Consider the following 7500-nt stretch of genomic DNA (forward strand, 5'->3'; position numbering starts at 1 on the left):
ATTTTCTGGAATTTTCCAAGCTGTTTAAAGGCACAGTCAACTTAGTGTATGTAAACTTCTGACCCACGGAAATTGTGATACAGTGAATTATAAGTGAAATAATCTGTCTGTAAACAATGGTTGGAAAAATGACTTGTGTCATGCACAAAGTAGATGTCCTAAAAGACTTGCCAAAACTACAGTTTGTTAACAAGACATTTGTGGAGTGGTTGAAAAACAAGTTTTAATGACTCCAACCTAAGTGTATGTTAACTTCCGACTTCAACCGTATATATAGATGGGTTATGCAAATAGGTATATATATATATTTGCATAACCCATCTACATACATACATACATATATATTTATCTACATAATCTACATATATATATACATATTCATCTACATAATCTAATACCTACTTCCTGTACCTCAAGGGCAGTCAGTCATGTCACTGTATGACCTCACTGTATGACCTCACTGTATGATCTCACTGTATGACCTTACTGTATGACCTCACTGTATGACCTCACTGTATGACCTTACTGTATGACCTCACTATATGACCTCACTGTATGACCTTACTGTATGACCTCACTGTATGACCTCACTGTATGACCTCACTGTATGACCGTACTGTATGATCTCACTATATGACCTTACTGTATGACCTCACTGTATGACCTTACTGTATGACCTCACTGTATGACCTCACTGTATGACCTCACTGTATGATCTTACTGTATGACCTCACTGTATGTCACCTGAGAGGTTATAGTATCAGAGATTGATTTTAGTCTGTAGGCTGTGTAATTATAGTTACAGATTGAGTTTAGACTGTAGGCTGTGTAATATAGTTACAGATTGATTTTAGACTGTGTGTGTGTGTGTGTGTGTGTGTGTGTGTGTGTGTGTGTGTGTGTGTGTGTGTGTGTGTGTGTGTGTGTGTGTGTGTGTGTGTGTACCGTGTGTGTGTGTGTGTGTGTGTGTGTGTGTGTGTGTGTGTGTGTGTGTGTGTTTGCGTGTGTGTGTGTTTTACGGGGATGAAATGTACTATGCCAGTGACTGTGTATTCTCAACGTTAAGACCTGCAGAAACAGGTGTGTATTTACTGTTTTGTGTTTGAGTCCGTGTGTGTACGTTGTCTTCTGTGATATATGTGTGTACCGTGTGTGTACCGTGTGTGTGTGTGTGTGTGTGTGTATCTTTGTCACTGGGTGGACTGCATACCCTGAATGACCTTCCCATCTTGTTTGTGGAAGGAGTGACCCTGGCCGACTTGCTTGACAAGAAGAAGGGGAAGTTTGCTTGGTTTAGTCACTCCAGTGAGACCCATGGTAAATGCCTGCCCCTCCCTCGGTGTGTGTGTGTGTGTGGGTGTCTGTGTGTAACCTGTGTGTGTTCTGGTTTCCCAGTTTTGTGGTGGTGTGTCATCAACGGCCCCGTCTCCTGTGTTGACGGGCTTTCTGTTCCTTGTGACGCGTGTGTGTGTTGTGTGTGTGTGTAGTCAGTCAGTCAGTGTGTGTTGTGTGTGTGTAGTCAGTCAGTCAGTGTGTGTTGTGTGTGTGTAGTCAGTCAGTGTGTGTTGTGTGTGTGTAGTCAGTCAGTCAGTGTGTGTTGTGTGTGTTGTCAGTCAGTCAGTGTGTGTTTTGTGTGTGTGTGGGGCTGTGTGTCTCTGTGCCCGGACTACTCAACAGAAGAAGGGGTTTGATCTGAACTGAGCTGGATATTACTGCACCCTAAGAACTAGAATGACATCATATTTCTATGTCTGCATCTCTCCTCAATATTGACTTTAGAGTTTATTTAACAGTTCTCCTACCTGTGACTCTCTCTCTCTTACTCTTTCTCTCTTTCTTTCTCTCCCTCTCTCTGTCTCTCTCTGTCTCTGCCTCTGTCTCTCTCTGTCTCTCTCTGTCTCTCTCTCTGTCTCTCTGTCTCTCTCTGTCTCTCTCTGTCTCTCTCTCTCTCTCTCTCTCTATCTCTCTCTGTCTCTCTCTCTGTCTCTGTCTCTCTCTATCTCTCTCTATCGCTCTCTGTCTCTCTCTCTCTCTCTCTGTCTCTGTCTCTCTCTCTCTCTCTCTATCTCTCTCTGTCTCTCTCTCTCTCTCTGTCTCTCTGTCTCTCTCTATCTCTCTCTCTCTGTCTCTCTCTCTCTCTCTCTCTCTCTCTCTCTGTCTCTCTCTATCTCTCTCTGTCTCTCTGTCTCTGTCTCTGTCTCTGTCTCTCTCTCTCTCTCTCTCTCTCTCTCACTCTCTCATGTTATTTAGTTGTTTCTGTGAGGAAGGAACACAAAGGATTGTGTGCAGTGCTGGTGGTGTGAGTTGTCCTCTATGAGCTGTGGCCTCTTGGACTCCACATGTACACAGTGCGTGTGACTGTGTGCAGACTGCGTTGTGGGAGTAATTCCGCGTGCACATCCTTCTGTTTCTGTCTGTGTGTGTGACTGAGTATAAGCGTACGTGTCACGTGCTCTCAGCAGTCACTCTCTGTTTCCAGGTAACAGTCACCGTTTACACTTCCTCCGCGGAGCAGTCAAGACGAACGCTGCTCTCCTTCGTAAGGCCTGTGCGTCTGCATGTCAGAATCCACTCCTCCACCTACTGAACTCTGTATAACCTGCAAGCAGACTGCCAGGCCCCTCTGCTTCTTACCTCCCTCAATGCATCCCCCCTGTGGTCCTCTACTGGTCTTCAATGCTTCTCAACTACAACTCTTGTCTCTACTCCAGTCGTTGAGGCCAGTGGGGCAGTGATCTGATCTGTGATCCGTCTCTCTTCTGTCTCCTTAGGAAGGGCTAAACATCTCCTGGTTGTGTCCCAATAACACCCTATTCCCTACGTAGTGCACTACTTTAGACCAGGATCCATAGAGCCCCTATTCCCTATGTAGTGCACTACTTTAGACCAGGATCCACAGAGCCCCTATTCCCTATGTAGTGCACTACTTTAGACCAGTTGTAGTTCTGAGTTGTAGTTCTGAGTTGTAGTTCTGAGTTGTAGTTCTGAGTAGTAGTTCTGAGTTGTAGTTCTGAGTTGTAGTTCTGAGTTGTAGTTCTGAGTTGTAGTTCTGAGTAGTAGTTCTGAGTTGTAGTTCTGAGTAGTAGTTCTGAGTTGTAGTTCTGAGTTGTAGTTCTGAGTAGTAGTTCTGAGTTGTAGTTCTGAGTTGTAGTTCTGAGTTGTAGTTCTGAGTAGTAGTTCTGAGTTGTAGTTCTGAGTAGTAGTTCTGAGTTGTAGTTCTGAGTTGTAGTTCTGAGTAGTAGTTCTGAGTTGTAGTTCTGAGTAGTAGTTCTGAGTTGTAGTTCTGAGTTGTAGTTCTGAGTTGTAGTTCTGAGTTGTAGTTCTGAGTTGTAGTTCTGAGTTGTAGTTCTGAGTTGTAGTTCAGTTGCCGCTGTTTAATCCTTAACCCTGGATCCCGTTCTGGAGGAATATTCTGAACGATGACGGTCTGCATGTTAACCTCATGTTGTGAATATTACTATAGTGGGATGAAACAATATAATCGGACAACTTTTCCTTTTGTGCTGCAACGCTGCTGTAAATATCTGCAGTTTCCCAACGTATGTTGTTGCATGTTGCTCTTGTTTCATCCACTTCCAGATATTTTTCTTGGGTGATTTTTTATTTTATAACACGGACAGCCTTTTTTCTGGAGACAGAAGCTACTCTTCCTGTATGACCTTCGACCTGCCTGCTGGATGAACTGCATGTTGGTTTGGAACGTCCTCCTCTTCTTCTTGAAACGAGGAATTCTGCAAGACAGCATTTGTACTCTAAGCGAAGAGCGATGTGACCTCCTGCCCTCTGAGTCTGACCTGGATGTTGTATCATTTTCTCACATGGTGTCTTCATGTTTCTTTACAGCTCCTTTATGACCCTGTCATTTAGTGAACCATAATGTCAGGGTCAGGGGTTTTACAATGTGTTTTAGCACCAACATGAGGACAGTTTGAAAGCTTTGAAAGTAATTCATTAGATTGACTAGCTCTTGGATAGAGCAATGCCCCCTCTTGATCGCTCTCTCCTCCCTATCCTTCTTGGCCCCCCCTTACTCCTTCCTTCCCTCAGTCCCTCCCTCCCTCCATCTCACCCTCCCATCCTCCCTCCCTCCCTCCCTCCATCTCACCCTCCCTCCGTCCCTCCCTCTCACTCCCTGCCCCCCCTCCCTCCCTCCCTCCCTCCTGTCCTCCTCCCCCTCTTTCTCTCCTCCCTTTCACTCCCTGCCCCCCCTCCCTCCCTCCCTCCCTCCCTCCTGTCCTCCTCCCCCTCTCTCTCTCCTCCCTCTCCCTCCCTGCCCCCCCCTCCCTCCCTCCCTCCTGTCCTCCTCCCCCCTCTCTCTCTCCTCCCTCCTGTCCTCCTCCCACCTCTCTCTCTCCTCCCTCTCACTCCCTGCCCCCCCTCCCTCCCTCCCTCCCTCCTGTCCTCCTCCCCCTCTCTCTCTCCTCCCTCTCACTCCCTGCCCCCCCTCACCCCTCCCTCCTGTCCTGCTCCCACCTCTCTCTCTCCTCCCTCTCCCTCCATGCCCCCCCCCTCCCTCCCTCCTGTCCTCCTCCCACCTCTCTCTCTCCTCCCTCTCCCTCCATGCCCCCCCCTCCCTCCCTCCTGTCCTCCTCCCACCTCTCTCTCTCCTCCCTCTCCCTCCCTGCCCCCCCTCCCTCCCTCCCTCCTGTCCTCCTCCCACCTCTCTCTCTCCTCCCTCTCCCTCCCTGCCCCCCCTCCCTCCCTCCCTCCTGTCCTCCTCCCACCTCTCTCTCTCCTCCCTCTCCCTCCCTCCTGTCCTCCTCCCACCTCTCTCTCTCCTCCCTCTCCCTCCCTGCCCCCCCTCCCTCCCTCCCTCCTGTCCTCCTCCCCCTCTCTCTCTCCTCCCTCTCCCTCCCTGCCCCTCCTCACCCCTCCCTCCTGTCCTCCTCCCACCTCTCTCTCTCCTCCCTCTCCCTCCCTGCCCCCCCCTCACCCCTCCCTCTTGTCCTGCTCCCACCTCTCTCTCTCAGTCTTTCCGGCCAGCAGACAGGAACAATAGCGTAGTGAACTAGTTCAGTGTTGGACAGAAGTAGTTCTATGTTTAACAGGACTGTCCTCCAGGGCTGTGAGCTATCTCAGACCTCTGTTATTCAGAGAAACTGGTTTTAGACATGAGGAGAGACAGGATGGTACATGTCAAGGTGGAAGCATGAGACTGTTCACTACCAGGAATAGTGATCTTAAAGAGATGCTTCGTGATTTTGACAATGAGGCCCTTTATCTACTTCCCCAGAGTCAGATGAACTTGTGGGAACCATTTGAATGTCTCTGCGTGCAGTTTGAAGGAAGTTGCTAACTAGCGTTAACGCTATGACTGGAAGTCTATGGGTATCTGCTAGCATGCTAACTGGCAATGGTACATGGTTGGAGAGTGATTGGGATGTGCTGATTGGTGCTGCTGTATCTAACTGAGGCTAAAGCATGCTGCAGGGACCGCGCTTCAAGGCTGCATGTGATTGGCCAGTCCTCTGTTCCTCCAGTGTTTGTATTGGCGGGGCTGAAATGAGCTGGGCTATATTTAGTGTTGGTGTTATTGTCACTCCTGCTCCCGCTCTCCCTCTCTGGCGCTCGAGGGCCCTTTCATTACGCACACCTGTCACCATCATTACGCGCGGCAGCACTCATTGGACTCACCTGGACCCCTTCCCTTCATTGATTGCCCCGTCTAAAACAGTCTGCTCCCCCGTTTGTTCCCTGGGTCAGCATTAATGTTGTTATGTGTTCATGCCCAGACGCTGTTGTTAATTTAATGTTCACTCCCTGTACCTGCTTCTCGTCTACCAGCGTCGATCCTTACAGTTACATGCTTTGGCCCCTGATCTTTAAGCTTATCGTTGCCTGTCATGCTTTGCTTAGTGTAATGTTAGGCTTAAAGGTTGTTGTTTTTTAAATTCAGATTTTGTAAGTTTTTTTCTTGCTAGGGTCGTGGAAGAGATCCCAATAGAGTTGGTCTAGCTTGTTTCATGTTTTCTTTGATTTTCTTCATTCTCTCTAAGGTTTTCTTACTGGGAGCAGTTGAGCTCCAGTATGAGCTTAAAGGAGGAATAATATAGAGAAATAGAATGTTTCTCCGTGTTATTTAGCTGAGTTGAGCTGAAACCTTTCTGTCTCTTCTGCCTGTAAGCAGTGGCAGCTATTTCTGGGAACACAAACCTCATTCTAGAATCCCCAGAGTGGACATGAAGAGTGACAGGGCTATAAGAGGAGATTCTGATATGGGCCTTCTTCCCTCCCTCCCTCCCTCCCTCCCTCCCTCCCTCCCTCCCTCCCTCCCTCCCTCCCTCCCTCCCTCCCTCCCTCCCTCCCTCCCGCCCTCCCTCCCTCCCTCCCTCCCTCCCTCCCTCCCTCCCTCCCTCTCTCCTGCCCTCCCTCCCTCCCTCTCTCCTGCCCTCCCTCCCTCCCTCTCTCCTGCCCTCCCTCCCTCCCTCCCTCCCATCCTCCCTCCCGCCCTCCCTTCCTCCGTCGCTCCTGCCCTTCTCACTCTCCCTCCTCTCCCTCTACAGATCTTCCTCCCTCCATCCCTCCCTCCTGCCCTCCCTCCCTCCCATCCTCCCTCCCGCCATCCCTTCCTCCCTCGCTCCTGCCCTTCTCACTCTCCCTCCTCTCCCTCTACAGATCTTCCTCCCTCCATCCCTCCCTCCTGCCCTCCCTCCCGCCATCCCTTCCTCCCTCGCTCCTGCCCTTCTCACTCTCCCTCCTCTCCCTCTACATATCTCCCTCCCTCACTCCTCTTCATTATCATTACCCCAGGAGATGTGTCAATCAGATGGTGTATTACTGAGGGACCCTGGTAGCTCCAGGCTTCTCTATCCCACGAGACATTGGTTTTCTACAGGTTTCGGTTGTCAGTAATGGTCTGATTCGATTTGTCTAATTCAAGGAGTGTTCCCGTTGACCGGGCCGTCTCATCTGGTTTGGTTGAGGAACGTTGTGAGAGTTTGATGGTTGTGTCTTCGGAGAAACTGTAATATGATATGTCCTATCCTAGTCATTTGATAGATTTCTTTCTCAATTACTTTCTCTGTATTTATTTAAATAGTTTCTTTCATTTTTGTTGTTGTACTGGTCTGTCTATTTCTACCTGAAATCTTCTGCTGAGTTCTACCAGAGTCTGGAACTCAAAGCTTTAGGGGGCTTAAAACCTCACTTCTCCTGTGATAGAGAAGGGTAACAGTAATAACCAGCCTGTGATAGAGAAGGGTAACAGTAATAACCAGCCTGTGATAGAGAAGGGTAACAGTAATAACCAGCCTGTGATAGAGAAGGGTAACAGTAATAACCAGCCTGTGATAGAGATGGGTAACAGTAATAACCAGCCTGTGATACAGAAGGGTAACAGTAATAACCAGCCTGTGATACAGAAGGGTAACAGTAATAACCAGCCTGTGATACAGAAGGGTAACAGTAATAACCAGCCTGTGATAGAGAAGGGTAACAGTAATAACCAGCCTGTGATAGAGAAGGGTAACAGTAATAACCAGCCTGTGATACAGAAGGGTA

The 7500-nt window shown here is 48.8% G+C and overlaps 1 protein-coding gene across 1 annotated transcript in view; it reads left to right on the plus strand.

The window, feature by feature from the left end:
• Window positions 1-7500, plus strand: part of LOC109882530 (voltage-dependent L-type calcium channel subunit alpha-1C) — a 143103-nt gene that overhangs the window by 34373 nt on the left and 101230 nt on the right.

This window comes from Oncorhynchus kisutch, unplaced genomic scaffold, assembly GCF_002021735.2.
Source record: "Oncorhynchus kisutch isolate 150728-3 unplaced genomic scaffold, Okis_V2 Okis09a-Okis19a_hom, whole genome shotgun sequence".
Classification (NCBI taxonomy): Eukaryota; Metazoa; Chordata; class Actinopteri; order Salmoniformes; family Salmonidae; genus Oncorhynchus; species Oncorhynchus kisutch.